Source organism: Hemicordylus capensis, chromosome 14 (assembly GCF_027244095.1).
Source record: "Hemicordylus capensis ecotype Gifberg chromosome 14, rHemCap1.1.pri, whole genome shotgun sequence".
NCBI classification, from domain to species: domain Eukaryota; kingdom Metazoa; phylum Chordata; class Lepidosauria; order Squamata; family Cordylidae; genus Hemicordylus; species Hemicordylus capensis.
Genome location: NC_069670.1, coordinates 7,498,913 through 7,516,734, shown reverse-complemented (window position 1 = coordinate 7,516,734; position 17,822 = coordinate 7,498,913). Strand labels below are relative to the sequence as shown.

Sequence of the window (17,822 nt, the reverse complement as noted above, 5' to 3'; positions counted from 1 at the left end):
TCTTAAAAATGGCTGCTACATGCACCTCCCCGGAAACAGGAGGAGGAGAAGGAGGAGATGTGGGCAGGGGGGCCCTCAGGCTGTGACCTTTTGGGCACTCTAGCTAAAAATAAAAGCAAAAAAGCAAACTTGTATCTTTCCTGCACACACAGAACTCTGCGCTTTTGACTCTCCCAGTTCTAATCACAAACGTAAGAAAAGAGGAGATGGGTGCACAGCCAGAAGGTTGACCAAGTTTTCTCTGAACCACCAAGAGCCTTATCGGTACATTTGCCTGCACATCTGCCCGTGTCAGGAGAGGGAAAAGCCACCCACCTCTGCCAATGGGTGCTCCCCAGGCAATGGGCAGGCACTTGGGGGCAAGGGGGAGCTCCTGGACCAAGGAGCAGTGCTAGGCACTCCTCAGAAGACCTGGGGCTCCAAACGCTTGCATTTTCATCCCACCTTTTCTCCAAGGACCTCAGGGCTCCCCCACTTGAGCCTGGAAGCAGCCATGTCAGGTAGGAACCTACATGCCGCTCAAGTAGAAGGCCTTTTACAAAGTACAAGAAGGAGAGGTCCCTGCCCCAAGGAGCTTACCATCCAAACACTGACTCAGGAGAGACAGCAGAGGAAGGGCAGGCAACAGGAGCAGAATGCGTTTCAGTTACAGGGACTTAGGTTTGCTTATGGCGGGTGGGGGGGGTGTGCTATGGGGACTAAGGAGCTGGGCCAACATTTCATGGAAAGGAGGGTCCTGTGGAGGGATCTGAAGCAACTGAGAGGTGGGGGCAGTGGGGGGTATCTCATGGGAGGGGCTCCAGAAGGCAGTCTTGAGCTGCCAATATTGCTGAAGTGGGTTCATTGTTTTTATGCCCCAGCTGCCTTGAGAAGTGTGCTAAAAAGGCAGCATAGAAGAAACACCCCAGCCAAACAGATGGCATTTCTTCTACACATGCTCAGAGGTCCCCTCTGCTGTTCCTGAGCCCTGCAGGCTTGAGAACTGGGGGCGAGTTTTACTCTTCACTTCTCTTTTGGAATACCATCACATTAAGACTTGTGTCCGTTATGTAGCCACGTTGAGGAGAGAAAGCAGGTATTTTTAAAATATTAAAACAAGTTTAGTAACAATACAGAGGAATTTCACTCACCTAGAAATTATTTCCAAATTGGTTCAAGGAGACATACATTTTGTCTTTTGGTAGCCTTGGATGGTAAACCTTTCTGGATGCGATGAAGAGTTGTGGGAGAAGAAGTAGGAATGCTGTGAATAAAAGCAACAACACACAGTTAGATACAGAGCAGGTCTATATGGCCAGAGAGCAGACGAAAACCAGACTATTATTTTTGTATTTGTTTGTGTGTGTTTGTTATTTTTTACATTTCATATCCCGCTCTTCCTCCAAGGAGCCCACATACTTAAGTTTCTCCTCACAAGTACCCTGTGAAGTAGAGAAGTGACTGGCCCAGAGTCACCCAGCAAGTATCATGAGGCTGAATGGAGATTTGAACTCGGGTCTCCCCGGCCCTAGTCCAGCACTCTAACCACTACACCACACTGGCTCATCTAACCGAGGAAAGACAAGTCTCTCCATAGAGCCACTGACAGAGATCAAGATGAGAACCTCTTAAAGGCGACTGGAGGTGTTGTATGAACAGGGACCACAAGATGGTGGTACGTTTCCTAAACAGTGTGTAGCTGCAGCACAAACACAGAAAGAGAACAAGACTGCCTGGGAGGACAGGATGGCTGAAGGCCAGGAAAGCCTCAAGCCAGGCCCTCTCTCCCAGCCTCGCCTGCCTCAAAGGGCTGTCGGGAAGGTAAAAATAGTTCCAGACCTGAACTCAGGCCTGATGCCCTCTTGAGACAGCCAACATCTGCCTGCCTAATCTGCCACTGCTCCCTTGGAAGGTTAACACGCCACCACAAGCATCAAGGCTGAAGGCCTACCATGGTCTTGCAGCATAGGCTGCCTACCTCGCAGGGCTCCTGGGAGCACCAGGAGGCAGAGAAGTGAAGTCTACTACTATGAATATGTATATACACGGTTTACATAGAAAAATAAAGAACACATAAATAGGATGGCCTCCTGTCCCCGAAGGGCTCACAATCTAAACAGAAACACAAGGTAGACACTAGCAGCAGCCACTGGAAGGATGCTGTGCTGGGGATGGAGACGGCCAGCTGCTCTCCCCCTGCTAAATATAAAAGAATCACCACTTGAAAAGGTGCCTCGTTGCTCAGTTAGCAGGGGTAACTAGCCAGAAACTAGCAAAAGGTAGCCATAACCAGACACACAATAGTGTCTCGGGTTTGACTCTGAGGAGGCAGGACCCACAGCAGACTCAGTCCTGGGCCTTGATACCTGGCCCCAGACTGAAGGACCCCCCACCTCAGCCCCGAACTGGAACAAGACAGAGAACTTCTGCCTGCAGGACATGTTTCCTTACCTTGCCAAAGCCGCCTCGTGGTGCATCCTTAGCCAGCAGCTCCTCCTCAGCCCGCCCGGCCGCCCAAAGAGGTCAGAGATGCCCGGCTGACGCAGCTTCTCCCCGTCATGAAGCCATCCACGTTGTTGCCACCGTCCTCAGGGCTGCCCAGAGCAGGAAGCGGCAGGCCAAGCAGCCAGGCTTGGAGGAAGCAGCTCTCCAGATCTTTTGGGGGATGCTCTGAGCAATACGTGGGGCGGCCTTTGAAGTGTCCAGGAGTATATTGTTGTTGACATAATTTGTCTCGTCACCTCTGTATGCTTGCTCAATTATTATTTTAATACAAAAATTGACCTTCCAACAAGATCTAAAGCGATTTGAGAATACATTTCATACCATTTTCTGCTCACTTTCTCTGGTTAATCAGTTATACCCTTATATTTTATCTCCTAATATTTTATCCCCTCTTTTAATTCCTAATATTTTGTTGCCTATTTAATTTTATCTCCTATTTTAATTCCTATTTAATTCCTATTTAATTTCCTATTATTTTAATTCCTATTTTTGTTGTGACTTAAAAATGGAATAAATCAAACTTTGTATTAAAAAATATTGAAAGCTGCATAGAGCAATAATGAGAATATGTCAACAATAATAAAACCTGAACCCCCGCAAGTCCATCCACGCTGCAGCTTCCTCAGGGGCTACACACAGAGCAGTCCATAGCAGAGAGAAAGCCAGCAAAGAAGCCAGTCGACTGGTGGAAGCACAACCCGCCCGTTTCTTCTGTGAAGCTTCTTGCAAGGCTGTCTTCTCCTCTCTTTCCTTCTCCTCCAACATCTCCTGCTGCTCCTTTCTGCTTGCTTTTCTCCCTTCCTCTGCAGCGGTTTCTTCTGTCTTTTCTTCGTTCTCTTCTAAACAAAGGAAAGGAAAACAACCACCCGTAAGTTCTAGGATCTTTACCTTTTCCCTCTTCAGTCCTCCTTGTCTCCTCCCCAAACGGAGGTGGTGTGAAGTCTGGGATAAGAAAGCCATGCCCCGACTATTTGAAGGGCTGCTAACCACTAAATTAAGGGCTTCTCAGTCTTACATGGTGGAAAGAAAGCCAGCATCTCACTCACCCACTTGTGGAAGGAGTTTCTGCCTGTTGCTTCTGTGCTGCTTCTTTAAAGCCAGTCTCTTTTTCCTCCTCCAGCGTCTCCACTCTTCAAGTCTCCAGTTGCTCTTCCCTGCTGATTTTTCTCTTCCTCCTCTTCCACACGAAGAAGAGAAGCCCCATACATGCGCCAGGGTCTCAATGCTTTTTGCTTTTCAGTCCAACTGGCCTCCTTCACCTGACCCCACGTTGAAAAGGCAGAATGGCTTCTTGAGGACCCCTCTGTTCACCACAGAGCCACAACCTAAGGAGAGGGGAATTTGAAACTTAGTTTATGGAAATGTCTCCTGGCCTGATCAGAGTCTACTCACTGTGTAACCTCAGTGGGCAGAACCTGCTCAGCACACGACGTGGCCTGGAGGGGTCGGGGAGGCCGCACTTCCGCGGTCGCTCGCTTCCCCCGTGGACAGGGGAGACCAAACTGAAGAATATGGCCAAGGCAGGGCAGAGGTCCCACTTCAACACCACTCAGAACAAGAAGAGGAAAGTGTCACAACCAGGATTAGAGCAGCCACCCCCCAGCTAAATGAAAGGCTCCTCAGAGGGCAGGCAAAGGCCAGCATGAGAAGGCCACGCCCCACCCGAAACAGGGGCTACTCCGTGCACACTGGACATTAAGTCCAGCCTGAGAAGGCCACGATCCAACCATTTTAGGGGCTCCTCAGTGCAAAGACATGAAGTCTAGCCTGAAAGAGCCAACTCCCAGCCAAATCAGGGGCTCCTCAGTGCAAGGAATATTATGTCCAGCCTGAGAACGCAATGGTCCAAAACTTGTAGGGGCTCCTCAGTGCAAAGACATGAAGCCCAGCCTGAAAAAGCCACATCCCATCCTAATTAGGGGCACCTCAGTGCAAGGAATATTAACTACAGCCTGAGAAGACCAAGTTGCCCCAGTTTTAGGGGCTCCTCTTTATTCTTTAAGATCTTTATTCTTTCCCCCTCTTTAGAAAGGTTTATTGAGGACCAGCTCTGTTAATCAAACAGCCTCAACTCAAGGCGAATGAGACTTTAAAGCTTCCAGTTTCAGGACTCACCTCCTTGCCCGATCAGAGACCACTCACCGTGCATCTTCAGCCAGCAAAGCCCAATCAGCAGACCACGCTGCTTGAAGAGGTCAGGGATGCCGCACTTCCACTGTCTCTCACTTCCTCCGTGAGCAGGGCAGACCCAACTGAAGAATGTGGTCTGTGCAGGTCGGAGATGCCTCTTCACCACCACTCAGAGCAGGAAGGGTGAAGTCACACAGCCAGGATCAGAGGTGGCCACACTGACCTAAATGAAGGGCTCCTCAGTGCAAGGATATGAAGTATAGCCTGAAAAAGCCACATCCCAGCCAAGTTAGGGGCTCCTCAGTGCAAGGGACCAGAAAGGACAGGAAGCCACAGTCTAGATGGAACATGGTGAGACAGACTGGTTGCAGATTGGCAAAGGAGTAAGACAAGACTGTATACTTTCTCCTTATTTATTCAATTTATATGCTGAACGTGTACTGAGAGAAGCTGGATTGGAAGATGAGCATGCTTCTAAAGTTGGAGAAAAAAACATCAATAACCTGCGCTATGCTGTTGACACCACTCTGATCACCGGGAATGCGGATGATCTGCAAACCCTAGTATGACTAAACGTAAAGAAGACTGAACTAATGTCAATCAGTCTCAGAATTGATCATGATGACATTGAAGTGTGGAGAGCTTCTGCCTTTTAGGATCAACCATCAACAGTAAAGGATCCAGCCGTGAAGAAATATGCCACAGACTAGCACTTGGAAGGGCTGCAATGAAGGCCTTGGGAAGGATATTTAGATGCCGTGACGTGTCTATATCTACAAAGATTAGAATCGGTCAGACAGTAGTTTTCCCCATGACACTCTATGGATGTGAAAGCTGGACTTTGAAGAAGCAAGGCATAAAAAGTATTGGCCATTTGCATTTGGGTGCAGAAGACTTCTGAGGATACCACAGAGAAAACAAACAAATGGATCATAGAACAAATCAATCCAGAATTTGGACTCAAGGCACAAATGACCAGGCTCAGACAATGATAATTTGGACACATTATGCAAAGACCAACCTCCCTTGAGAATTCCATAATGCTGGGAAAGGTTGAAGGAAAGGACCAGCAGCAAGGTGGATGGAATCAATGATGACAGCAATGAATGCACCACTGAGACACCTCAAAGCCCAAGTGGAAGACAGATCATTCTGGAATCTATCTATGTGGTTGCTAAGAGTCGACACCAACTTAAAGAATTTCAAGATACATGACAGAGGTCTATAAAATCATGCATGTTGTGGAGAAAGTGGATAGAGAGAAATTCTTCTTCCTCTCACATAAAATTTCATCCCATGAAATTGATTGCTGGGAAATCCAGGACCAACAAACAGAAGTACTTTTTCACACAATGCACAATCAACTTGTGGACTTCTCTGCCACAAGATGTGGTGACAGCCAACAAGCTGGATGGCTTGAAGACGGGTTTGGAGAACTTCATGGAGAAGAGGTCTATCAACAGCTACTAGTCGGAGGGCTAGAGGCCACCTACAGCCTCAAAGACATGAGGTCAGCTTGAAAGACCCACCTACCATCTTAATGATGGCCACCTCAGTGCAAGCAATATTAAGCCCAGCCTGAGAAGGCCAAGTTGCCACAATTTTAGCAGCTCCTCCTCAGTGCAAAGACATGAAGTCTAGCCTGAAAAAGCCACATCCTAGCCAAATTAGGGGCTCCTCATTGCCGGAGTATTATGTCCAGCCTGAGAATGCAGTGGTCCAAAACAACTGCAGGGAGACATGATAGAGGTCTATAAAATCATGTATGTTGTGGAGAAAGTGGATAGAGAGAAATTTTTCTCCCTCTTTAATAACACTGGAATCAGAGTAATCCCATGAAATTGATTGCCGGGAAATCTGGGACCCACAAACGGAAGAACTTTTTCACACAACACATACTTCGACTTGAATTCTCTGCCACAAGATGTGGTAACAGCCAACAAGCTGGATGGCTTTAAGAGGGGTTTGGAGAACTTCATGGAGGACAGGTCTATCAACGGCTACTAGTTGGAGGGCTAGAGGCCACATACAGCCTCAAGGCAGGATGCCTCCGAGTACCAGTAGAAGGGGAGTAACAGCAGGAGAGAGGGAATGCCCTCAACTCCTGCCTGTGGCTTCCAGCAGCATCTGGTGGGCCACTGTGCGAAACAGGATGCTAGACTAGATGGGCCTTGGGCCTGACCCAGCAGGGCTGTTCTTATGTTCTTATTTAGGGGCTCTTCTGTGCAAAGACACCAAGCCCAGCCTGAAAAAGCCACATCTCATCCTAATTAGTGGCACCTAAGTGCAAGGAATATTATCTCCAGCCTGAGAACCCCACTGCCCAACAATTTTAGTGGCTCCTCAGTGCAGAGACGTGAAGTCTAGCCTGAAAAAGCCACATCCTCACCAGATTATAGTCTCCGCAGGGCAATGAATATTAAGTCCACCTGAGAAGGACAAGTAGCCACAAGTTGCTGGGTGACTCACTTCTCTGCTAGTCACTTCTCTCTCAGCCTAACCTACTTCACAGGGTTGTTGTCACGAGGAACTTAAGTACTGCTCTGGGCTCCTTGAAGGAAGAGTGGAATATTAATGTAATAATAATAATAATAATAAATATATAAATTTTTCTCCTCACTGACAGGAATATTATGTCCAGCCTGAGAACGCAATGGTCCAAAAATTTTAGGGACTTCTCAGTGCAAAGACATGAAGTCTAGCCTGAACAAGCCACCTCCCAGCCAAATTAGGGGCTCCTCAGTGCAAAGACATGAGGCTCAGAAGACCAAGTTGCCACAATGTTAGGGACTCCTCAGTGCAAAGACATGAAGTCTAGCCTGAAAAAGCTACATACCAGCCAAAACAGGGGATTGTCATTTCAAGGAATATCAGGTCCCGACTGAGAAAACCACAAAATAATACTCACCAAGCAAGTCAGGGTAACAAACACTCTGTAGGCTTCTTAACACTGCTCAGTGCTGTCCAGGCTCTTTCAGAATCTTCTTCTCCTCTTTCTCTGGCTGGCTGGGCAGACTTCTTTGTTCAAGGGATAGCACAGGTCTGGGGCTCAGTCCAGCCTCGCTACTCCGCCAATCTTCAGTGATTTCAGCTCAAGCGCAGGTCTGGGGCTCAATCCAGCCTGGCTACCCACCCCATCTTCAGTGATTTCAGCTCAAGCACAGGTCTGGGGCTCAATCCAGCCTGGCTACCCACCCCATCTTCAGTGATTTCAGCTCAAGCACAGGTCTGGGGCTCAATCCAGCCTGGCTACCCACCCCATCTTCAGTGATTTCAGCTCAAGCACAGGTCTGGGGCTCAATCCAGCCTGGCTCAAAGTCCTGTCTTGCTAGTTGGGCAACTCCTGCAGTCTCCAGCAACCACCAGTTGTCCACTTCCTTCGTTCTCTCCCAGCTTTCTTTTTTTAAAATATACTTTTTATTCAATTTTCACAACACAAAAGAACAAACACAAATGATACAGACAGTACGTTCTCTCCCAGCTTTCTTTTGCGAGCTCTTCTTCCCAGGTTTCTCTCTCCAGTCGCCTTTCCTCAGCTCTTCTTCTGCAGACTCTCTCAGCCTGACTCAACTGGTCTCCAGCTCCTTTTATCCCTCTCAAACACCCCCAATACATACACGTCTTCCATCCCATACGCTCAAAGATATGAAGTCCCCCCTGAAAAAGCCACATCCCTGCCAAATAAGGGCCTCCTCAGCGCAAGGAATATTACATTCAGCCTGAGAAGGACAGGTTGCCACAATTTCAGGGGCTCCTCAGGGCAAAGACATGAAGCCCAGCCTGAAAAAGCCACCTCCCAGCCAAATTAGGGTCTCCTCAGTGCCACGAATATGATGTCCTGCCTAAGAACTCAATGGTCCAACAATTTCAGGGGCTCATAAGTGCAAAGACATGAAGTCTAATCTGAAAAAGCCACATCCCATCTAGATTTGGGGCTCCTCAGTGCAAGGAATATTACGTCCAGACTGAGAATGCCACAGGCCAACAATATTAGGGGCTGCTCAGTGCAAGGACATGAGTTCTAGCCTGGAAAAGTCACAACCCAGCCAAACTAGGGGCTCCTCAGTGCAAAGAATACTATGTTCAGCTTGAGAACGCAAGGATCCAAAACCTTTAGGTGCTCCTCAGTGCAAAGACATGAAGTCTAGCCTGAAACAGCCACATCCTCACCAGATTATAGTCCCCACAGTGCAAGGAATATTAAGTACACCTGAGAAGGCCTAGCAGCCACAAGTTGCTGGGTGACTCTGGGCCAGTCACTTCTCTCTCATCCTAACCTACTTCACAGGGTTGTTGTGAGGAGAAACTTAAGTATGCAGTACAATGCATTGGGCTCCTTGGAGGAGAGCGGGATATAAATGTAATAATGATCATGATAATAATAGCCATCCCAGGTCCTTGGGAAGGACTCCATGTCTGGATAAAACAAACCAGTCAATAACACCTGTCTGACTGTGTAAATAAATAAATAATTAGGGGCTCCTCAGTGCAAGGAATATTACATCCAGCCTGAGAAGGCCAAGTAGCCTCAAATATAGGGACTTCTCAGTGCGAATACATGAGGCCTTGCCTCAAAAAGCCACCTCACACTCAAATTAGGGGCTCCTCAGTAACAGGAATATTATGTCCTGCTTGAGAACACAATGGTCCAAAACTTTTAAGGGGCTCCTCAGTGCAAAGACATGAAGTCTAGCCTGAAAAAGCTACATCCGAGCCTAATAAGAGGATCATCAGTTCAAGGAATATCAGGTCCCGACTGAGAAAACCACAAAATAATACTCACCAAGCAAGTCAGGGTAACAAACACTCTGTAGGCTTCTTAACACTGCTCAGTGCTGTCCAGGATCTTTCAGAATCTTCTTCTCCTCTTTCTCTGGCTGGCTGGGCAGACTTCTTTGTTCAAGGGATAGCACAGGTCTGGGGCTCAGTCCAGCCTCGCTACTCCGCCATCTTCAGTGATTTCAGCTCAAGCACAGGTCTGGGGCTCAATCCAGCCTGGCTCAAAGTCCTGTCTTGCTAGCTGGGCAACTCCAGCAAGCACCAGTTGTCCACTTCCTTCTCTCCCAGCTTTCTTTTGCAAGCTCTTCTTCCCAGATTTCTCTCTCCAGTCGCCTTTCCTCAGCGCTTCTTCTGCAGACTCTCTCAGCCTGACTCAGCTGGACTCCAGCTCCTTTTATTTCAGCTCAAGCACAGGTCTGGGGCTCAAACCAGCCTGGCAACCCACCCCATCTTCAGTGATTTCAGCTCAAGCACAGGTCTGGGGCTCAATCCAGCCTGGCTACCCACCCCATCTTCAGTGATTTCAGCTCAAGCACAGGTCTGGGGCTCAATCCAGCCTGGCTCAAAGTCCTGTCTTGCTAGTTGGGCAACTCCTGCAGTCTCCAGCAACCACCAGTTGTCCACTTCCTTCGTTCTCTCCCAGCTTTCTTTTTTTTTTAATATACTTTTTATTCAATTTTCACAACACAAAAGGACAAACACAAATGATACAGACACTACGTTCTCTCCCAGCTTTCTTTTGCGAGCTCTTCTTCCCAGGTTTCTCTCTCCAGTCGCCTTTTCTTAGCTCTTCTTCTGCAGACTCTCTCAGCCTGACTCAACTGGTCTCCAGCTCCTTTTATCCCTCTCAAACACCCCCAATACATACACGTCTTCCATCCCATACGCTCAAAGATATGAAGTCCCCCCTGAAAAAGCCACATCCCTGCCAAATAAGGGCCTCCTCAGCGCAAGGAATATTACATTCAGCCTGAGAAGGACAGGTTGCCACAATTTCAGGGGCTCCTCAGGGCAAAGACATGAAGCCCAGCCTGAAAAAGCCACCTCCCAGCCAAATTAGGGTCTCCTCAGTGCCACGAATACGGTGTCCTGCCTAAGTACCCAATGGTTCAACAATTTCAGGGGCTCATAAGTGCAAAGACATGAAGTCTAATCTGAAAAGGCCACATCCCAGCTAGATTTGGGGCTCCTCAGTGCAAGGAATATTACGTCCAGACTGAGAATGCCACATGCCAACAATATTAGGGGCTCCTCAGTGCAAAGACATGAGGTCTAGCCTGAAAAAGCTACATCCCAGCCAAATCAGGGGATCATCAGTGACAGGAACATTATGTCCTACTGGAGAACACAATGATCCAAAAGGTTTAGGGGCTCCTCAGTGCAAAGACATGAAGTCTATCCTGAAACAGCCACTTCCCATCCTAATGATAGCCACCTCAGTGCAAGCAATATTAAATCCAGCCAGAGAAGGCCAAGTTGCCACAATTTTGGCAGCTCCTCAGTGCAAAGGCATGAAGCCAGACTGAAAAAGCCACCTCCCAGCCAAACTAGGGGCTTCTCAGTGCAAAGAATACTATGTTCAGCTTGAGAACACAAAGGTCCTAAACCTTTAGGGGCTCCTCAGTGCAAAGACATGAAGTCTAGCCTGAGAGAGCCACCTCCCAGTTAATGAGGGGCTCCTCATTGCTGGAGTATTATGTCCAACCTCAGAACACAATGGTCAAAAATGACTGCGGGGAGACATAACAGAGATTTATAAAATCATGTATGTTGTGGAGAAAGTGGATGGAGGGAAATTCTTCTCCCTCTTAAATAACACTGGAATAAGAGGTCCCCCCATGAAATTGATCGCAGAGAAATCTAGGACAACAAACGGAAGTACTTTTTCATAGAACACATACTTCGACTTGTGGAATTCTCTGCCACAAGATGTAGTGACAGCCAACAAGCTGGATGGATGGCTTGAAGAGGGGTTTGGATAACTTCATGGAGGAGAGGTCTATCAACAGCTACTAGTCGGAGGGCTGTAGGCCACCTCCAGCCTCAAAGGAAGGATGCCTCTGAGTACCAGTAGCAGGGGAGTAACAGCAGGAGAGAGGGCATGCCCTCAACTCATTCCGGTGGCTACCAGTGGCATCTAGTGGGCCACTGTGCCAAACAGGATGTTGGACTAGATGGGCCTTGGGCCTGATCCAGCAGTTCTGTTCTTAAGTTCTTATTTAGGGGCTCTTCTGTGCAAAGACACCAAAGCCCAGCCTGAAAGAGCCATATCCCATCCTAATAAGTGGCACCTCAGTGCAAGGAATATTAAATCCAGCCTGAGAACCCCACTGCCCAACAAGCTGCCAATTTTAGGGGCTCCGCAGTGCAAAGACATGAAGTCTAGCCTGAAAACACCACCTCCCAACTTAATAATGGGCTCCTCAGTGACAGGAATATCATGTCCGGTCTGAGAATGCAATGGTCCAAAAACTTTAGGGGCTCCTCAGTGCAAAGACATGAAGTCTAGCCTGAAACAGCCACATCCTCACCAGATTAGTCCCTGCAGTGCAAGAAATATTAAGTCCACCTGAGAAGGCCAAGCAGCCACAAGTTGCTGGGTGACTCTGGGCCAGTCACTTCTCTCTCAGCTTAACCTACTTCACAGGGTTGTTGTGAGGAGAAACCTAAGTATGCAGTACAACGCTTTGGGCTCCTTGGAGGAGAGCGGGATATAAATGTAATAATAATAATAATAATAATAACAACAGCCATCCCAGGTCCTTGGGAAGGACTCGATGTCTGGATAAAACAAACCAGTCAATAACACCAGTCTGACTGTGTTAATAAACAAACAAACAAACAAATAAATAATTAGGGGCTCCTCAATGACAGGAATATTACATCCAGCCTGAGAAGGCCAAGTAGCCTCAAATTTAGGGGCTTCTCAGTGCAAAGACATGAGGTCTTGCCTCAAAAAGCCACCTCACACTCAAATTAGGGGCTCCTCAGTGACAGGAATATCATGCTGGGTCTCAGAATCCAATGGTCCAAAACTTTTAAGGGGCTCCTCAGTGCAAAGACATGAAGTCTAGCCTGAAAAGGGCACTTCCCAGCTAAATTAGGGGCTCCTCAGTGACAGGAATATTATGTCCTGCTTGAGAACACAATGGTCCAAAAGGTTTAGGGGCTCCTCAGTGCAAAGACATGAAGTCTAGCCTGAAAAAGCTACATCCGAGCCTAATAAGAGGATCATCAGTTCAAGGAATATCAGGTCCCGACTGAGAAAACCACAAAATAATACTCACCAAGCAAGTCAGGGTAACAAACACTCTGTAGGCTTCTTAACACTGCTCAGTGCTGTCCAGGCTCTTTCAGAAGCTTCTTCTCCTCTTTCTCTGGCTGGCTGGCAGACTTCTTTGTTCAAGGGATAGCACAGGTCTGGGGCTCAGTCCAGCCTCGCTACTCCGCCAATCTTCAGTGATTTCAGCTCAAGCGCAGGTCTGGGGCTCAATCCAGCCTGGCTACCCACCCCATCTTCAGTGATTTCAGCTCAAGCACAGGTCTGGGGCTCAATCCAGCCTGGCTCAAAGTCCTGTCTTGCTAGCTGGGCAACTCCTGCAGTCTCCAGCAACCACCAGTTGTCCACTTTCTTCTCTCCCAGCTTTCTTTTGCCAGCTCTTCTTCCCAGGTTTCTCTCTCCAGTCGCCTTTCCTCAGCTCTTCTTCTGCAGACTCTCTCAGCCTGACTCAACTGGACTCCAGCTCCTTTTATTTCAGCTCAAGCACAGGTCTGGGGCTCAAACCAGCCTGGCTACCCACCCCATCTTCAGTGATTTCAGCTCAAGCACAGGTCTGGGGCTCAATCCAGCCTGGCTACCCACCCCATCTTCAGTGATTTCAGCTCAAGCACAGGTCTGGGGCTCAATCCAGCCTGGCTCAAAGTCCTGTCTTGCTAGTTGGGCAACTCCTGCAGTCTCCAGCAACCACCAGTTGTCCACTTCCTTCGTTCTCTCCCAGCTTTCTTTTTTTTTTAATATACTTTTTATTCAATTTTCACAACACAAAAGGACAAACACAAATGATACAGACACTACGTTCTCTCCCAGCTTTCTTTTGCGAGCTCTTCTTCCCAGGTTTCTCTCTCCAGTCGCCTTTCCTCAGCAATTCTTCTGGAGACTCTCTCTGCCTGACTCAACTGGACTCCAGCTCCTTTTATGCCTCTCAAACACCCCCAATATATACACGTCTTCCATCCCATCAGCTCAAAGACATGAAGTCCCCCCTGAAAAAGCCACATCCCTGCCAAATAAGGGCCTCCTCAGCGCAAGGAATATTACATTCAGCCTGAGAAGGACAGGTTGCCACAATTTCAGGGGCTCCTCAGGGCAAAGACATGAAGCCCAGCCTGAAAAAGCCACCTCCCAGCCAAATTAGGGTCTCCTCAGTGCCACGAATATGATGTCCTGCCCAAGAACTCAATGGTCCAACAATTTCAGGGGCTCATAAGTGCAAAGACATGAAGTCTAATCTGAAAAAGCCACATCCCATCTAGATTTGGGGCTCCTCAGTGCAAGGAATATTACGTCCAGACTGAGAATGCCACAGGCCAACAATATTAGGGGCTCCTCAGTGCAAAGACATGAGGTCTAGCCTGAAAAAGCTACATCCCAGCCAAAACAGGGGATCACCAGTGACAGGAATATTATGTCCTACTGGAGAACACAATGGTCCAAAAGGTTTAGGGACTTCTCAGTGCGAATACATGAGGTCTTGCCTCAAAAAGCCACCTCCCAGCCAAACTAGGGGCTTCTCAGTGCAAAGAATACTATGTTCAGCTTGAGAACACAAAGGTCCTAAACCTTTAGGGGCTCCTCAGTGCAAAGACATGAAGTCTAGCCTGAGAGAGCCACCTCCCAGATAAATGAGGGGCTCCTCATTGCTGGAGTATTATGTCCAACCTGAGAACACAATGGTCAAAAACGACTGTGGGGAGACATGATAGGGATGTATAAAATCATGTATGTGGTGCAGAAAGTGGATGGAGGGAAATTCTTCTCCCTCTTAAATAACACTGGAATCAGAGGTCCTCCCATGAAATTGATTGCCGGGAAATCTGGGACCCACAAATGGAAGAACTTTTTCACACAATACACAATCAACTTGTGGAATTCTCTGCCACAAGATGTGGTAACAGCCAACAAGCTGGATGGCTTGAAGAGGGGTTTGGCTAACTTCATGGAGGTCCGGTCTATCAACGGCTACTAGTCGAAGGGCTATAGGCCACCTCCAGCCCCAAAGGCAGGATGCCTCTGAGTACCAGTAGCATGGGAGTAACAGCAAGAGAGGGCATGCCCTCAACTCCTGCCTGTGGATTCCAGTGGCATCTGGTGGGCCACTGTGCCAAACAGGATGTTGGACTAGATGGGCCTTGGGCCTGATCCAGCAGTTCTGTTCTTAAGTTCTTATTTAGGGGCTCTTCTGTGCAAAGACACCAAAGCCCAGCCTGAAAGAGCCATATCCCATCCTAATAAGTGGCACCTCAGTGCAAGGAATATTAAATCCAGCCTGAGAACCCCACTGCCCAACAAGTTGCCACAATTTTAGGGGCTCTGCAGTGCAAAGACATGAAGTCTAGCCTGAAAACGCCACCTCCCAACCAAATGAGGGTCTCCTCATTGCTGGAGTTTGATGTCCAGCCTGAGAACGCAATGGTCCAATACGACTGCAGGGAGACATGATAGAGGTCTAGAAAATCATGCATGTTGTGGAGCAAGTGGATAGAGGGAAATTCTTCTCCCTCTCAAATAACACTAGAACCAGGGGTCATCCCATGAAATTGATTGCTGGGAAATCTAGGACCAGCAAACGGAAGTACTTTTTCATACAACACATACTTTGACTTGTGGAATTCTCTGCCACAAGATGTGGTGACAGCCAACAAGCTAAATGGCTTTAAGAAGGGTTTGGATAACTTCATGGAGGAGAGGTCTATCAACGGCTACTAGTCAGAGGGCTATAGGCCACCTCCAGCCTCAAAGGCAGGATGCCTCTGAGTACCAGTAGCAGGGGAGTAACAGCAGGAGAGAGGGGATGCCCTCAACTCCTGCGGGTGGCTACCAGTGGCATCTGGTAGGCCACTGTGTGAAACAGGATGCTGGATTAGATGGGCCTTGGGCCTGATCCAGCAGTGCTGTACTTAACTTCTTATTTAGGGGCTACTCAGTGCAAAGACACCAAACCCCACCTGAAAAAGTCACATCCCATCTTAATTAGTGGCACCTCAGTGCAAGGAATATTAAATCCAGCCTGAGAAGGCCAAGTTACCACAATTTTAGGGGCTCCTCAGTGCAAAGACATGAAGTCTAGCCTGAAAAAGGCACTTCCCAGCTAAATTAGGGGCTCCTCAGTGACAAGAATATTATGTCCTGCTTGAGAACACAATGGTCCAAAAGGTTTAGGGGCTCCTCAGTGCAAAGACATGAAGTCTAGCCTGAAAAAGCTACATCCCAGCCAAATAAGAGGATCATCAGTTCAAGGAATATCAGGTCCCGACTGAGAAAACCACAAAATAATACTCACCAAGCAAGTCAGGGTAACAAACACTCTGTAGGCTTCTTAACACTGCTCAGTGCTGTGCAGGCTCTCTTTCATAATCTTCCTCTTCTCTTTCTCTGGCTGGCTGGACAGACTTTTTTGCAAAGGTCTGGGGCTCAATCCAGCCTGGTTACCCCCCGCCCCCATCTTCAGTGATTTCAGCTCAAGCACAGGTCTGGGGCTCAATCCAGCCTGGCTCAGAGTCCTGCCTTGCTAGTTGGGCAACTCCTGCAGTCTCCAGCAACCACCAGTTGTCCACTTCCTTCCTTCTCTCCCAGCTTTCATTCTTTTTTTAAAATATACTTTTTATTAAATTTTCACAACACAAAAGGACAAACACAAATGACACAGACACTACGTTCTCTCCCAGCTTTCTTTTGTCAGCTCTTCTTCCCAGGTTTCTCTCTCCAGTCGCCTTTCCTCAGCTCTTCTTCTGCAGACTCTCTCAGGCTGACTCAACTGGACTCTAGCTCCTTTTATGCCTCTCACACAACCCCAATATATACACATCTTCCATCCCATCAGCTCAAAGACATGAAGTCCCCCCTGAAAAAGCCACATCCCTGCCAAATAAGGGCCTCCTCAGCACAAGGAATATTACATTCAGCCTGAGAAGGACAGGTTGCCACAATTTTAGCGGCTCCTCGGTGCAAAGACATGAAGCCCAGCCTGAAAAAGCCACCTCCCAGCCAAATTAGGGTCTCCTCAGTGCCAAGTATATGATGTCCTGCCTAAGTACCCAATGGTTCAACAATTTCAGGGGCTCATAAGTGCAAAGACATGAAGTCTAATCTGAAAAAGCCACATCCCAGCTAGATTTGGGGCTCCTCAGTGCAAGGAATATTACATCCAGACTGAGAATGCCACATGCCAACAATATTAGGGGCTCCTCAGTGCAAAGACATGAGGTCTAGCCTGAAAAAGCCACCTCCCAGCCAAACTAGGGGCTTCTCAGTGCAAAGAATACTATCTTCAGCTTGAGAACGCAAAAGTCCTAAACCTTTAGGGGCTCCTCAGGGCAAAGACATGAAGTCCAGCCTGAAAAAGCCACTTCCCATCCTAATGATGGCCACCTCAGTGCAAGCAATATTAAGCCCAACCTGAGAAGGCCAAGTTGCCACAATTTTAACAGCTCCTCAGTCCAAAGGCATGAAGCCTAGCCTGAAAAAGCCACCTCCCAGACAAATGAGGGGCTCCTCATTGCTGGAGTATTATGTCCAACCTCAGAACACAATGGTCAAAAACGACTGCGGGGAGACATGATATGTATAAAATCATGTATGTTGTGGAGAAAGTGGATGGAGGGAAATTCTTCTCCCTCTTAAAAATAACATTGGAATCAGAGGTCCTCCCATGAAATTGATTGCCGGGAAACCTAGGACAACAAACGGAAGTACTTTTTCCATAGAACACATACTTCGACTTGTGGAATTCTCTGCCACAAGATGTGGTAACAGCCAACAAGCTGGATGGCTTGAAGAGGGGTTTGGCTAACTTCATGGAGGAGAGGTCTATCAACGGCTACTAGTCGGAGGGCTAGAAGCCACCTCCAACCCCAAAGGCAGGATTCCTCTGAGTACCAGTAGCAGGGGAGTAACAGCAAGAGAGAGGGCATGCCCTCAACTCCTGCCTGTGGATTCCAGTGGCATCTGGTGGGCCATTGTGCCAAACAGGATGTTGGACTAGATGGACCCTGGGCCTGATCCAGCAGGGCTGTGCTTAAGTTCTTATTTAGGGGCTCTTCTGTGCAAAGACACCAAAGCCCAGCCTAAAAAAGCCATATCCCATCCTAATAAGTGGCACCTCAGTGCAAGGAATATTAAATCCAGCCTGAGAAGGCCAAGTTACCACAAT

General features: G+C 48.0%; 1 protein-coding gene across 5 annotated transcripts in view; it reads right to left on the bottom strand.

Moving 5' to 3' along the window:
* Positions 1–17,822, bottom strand: part of LOC128337578 (zinc finger protein 420-like) — a 58,204-nt gene that overhangs the window by 16,399 nt on the left and 23,983 nt on the right. The gene's annotated exons all lie outside the window — the stretch shown is intronic.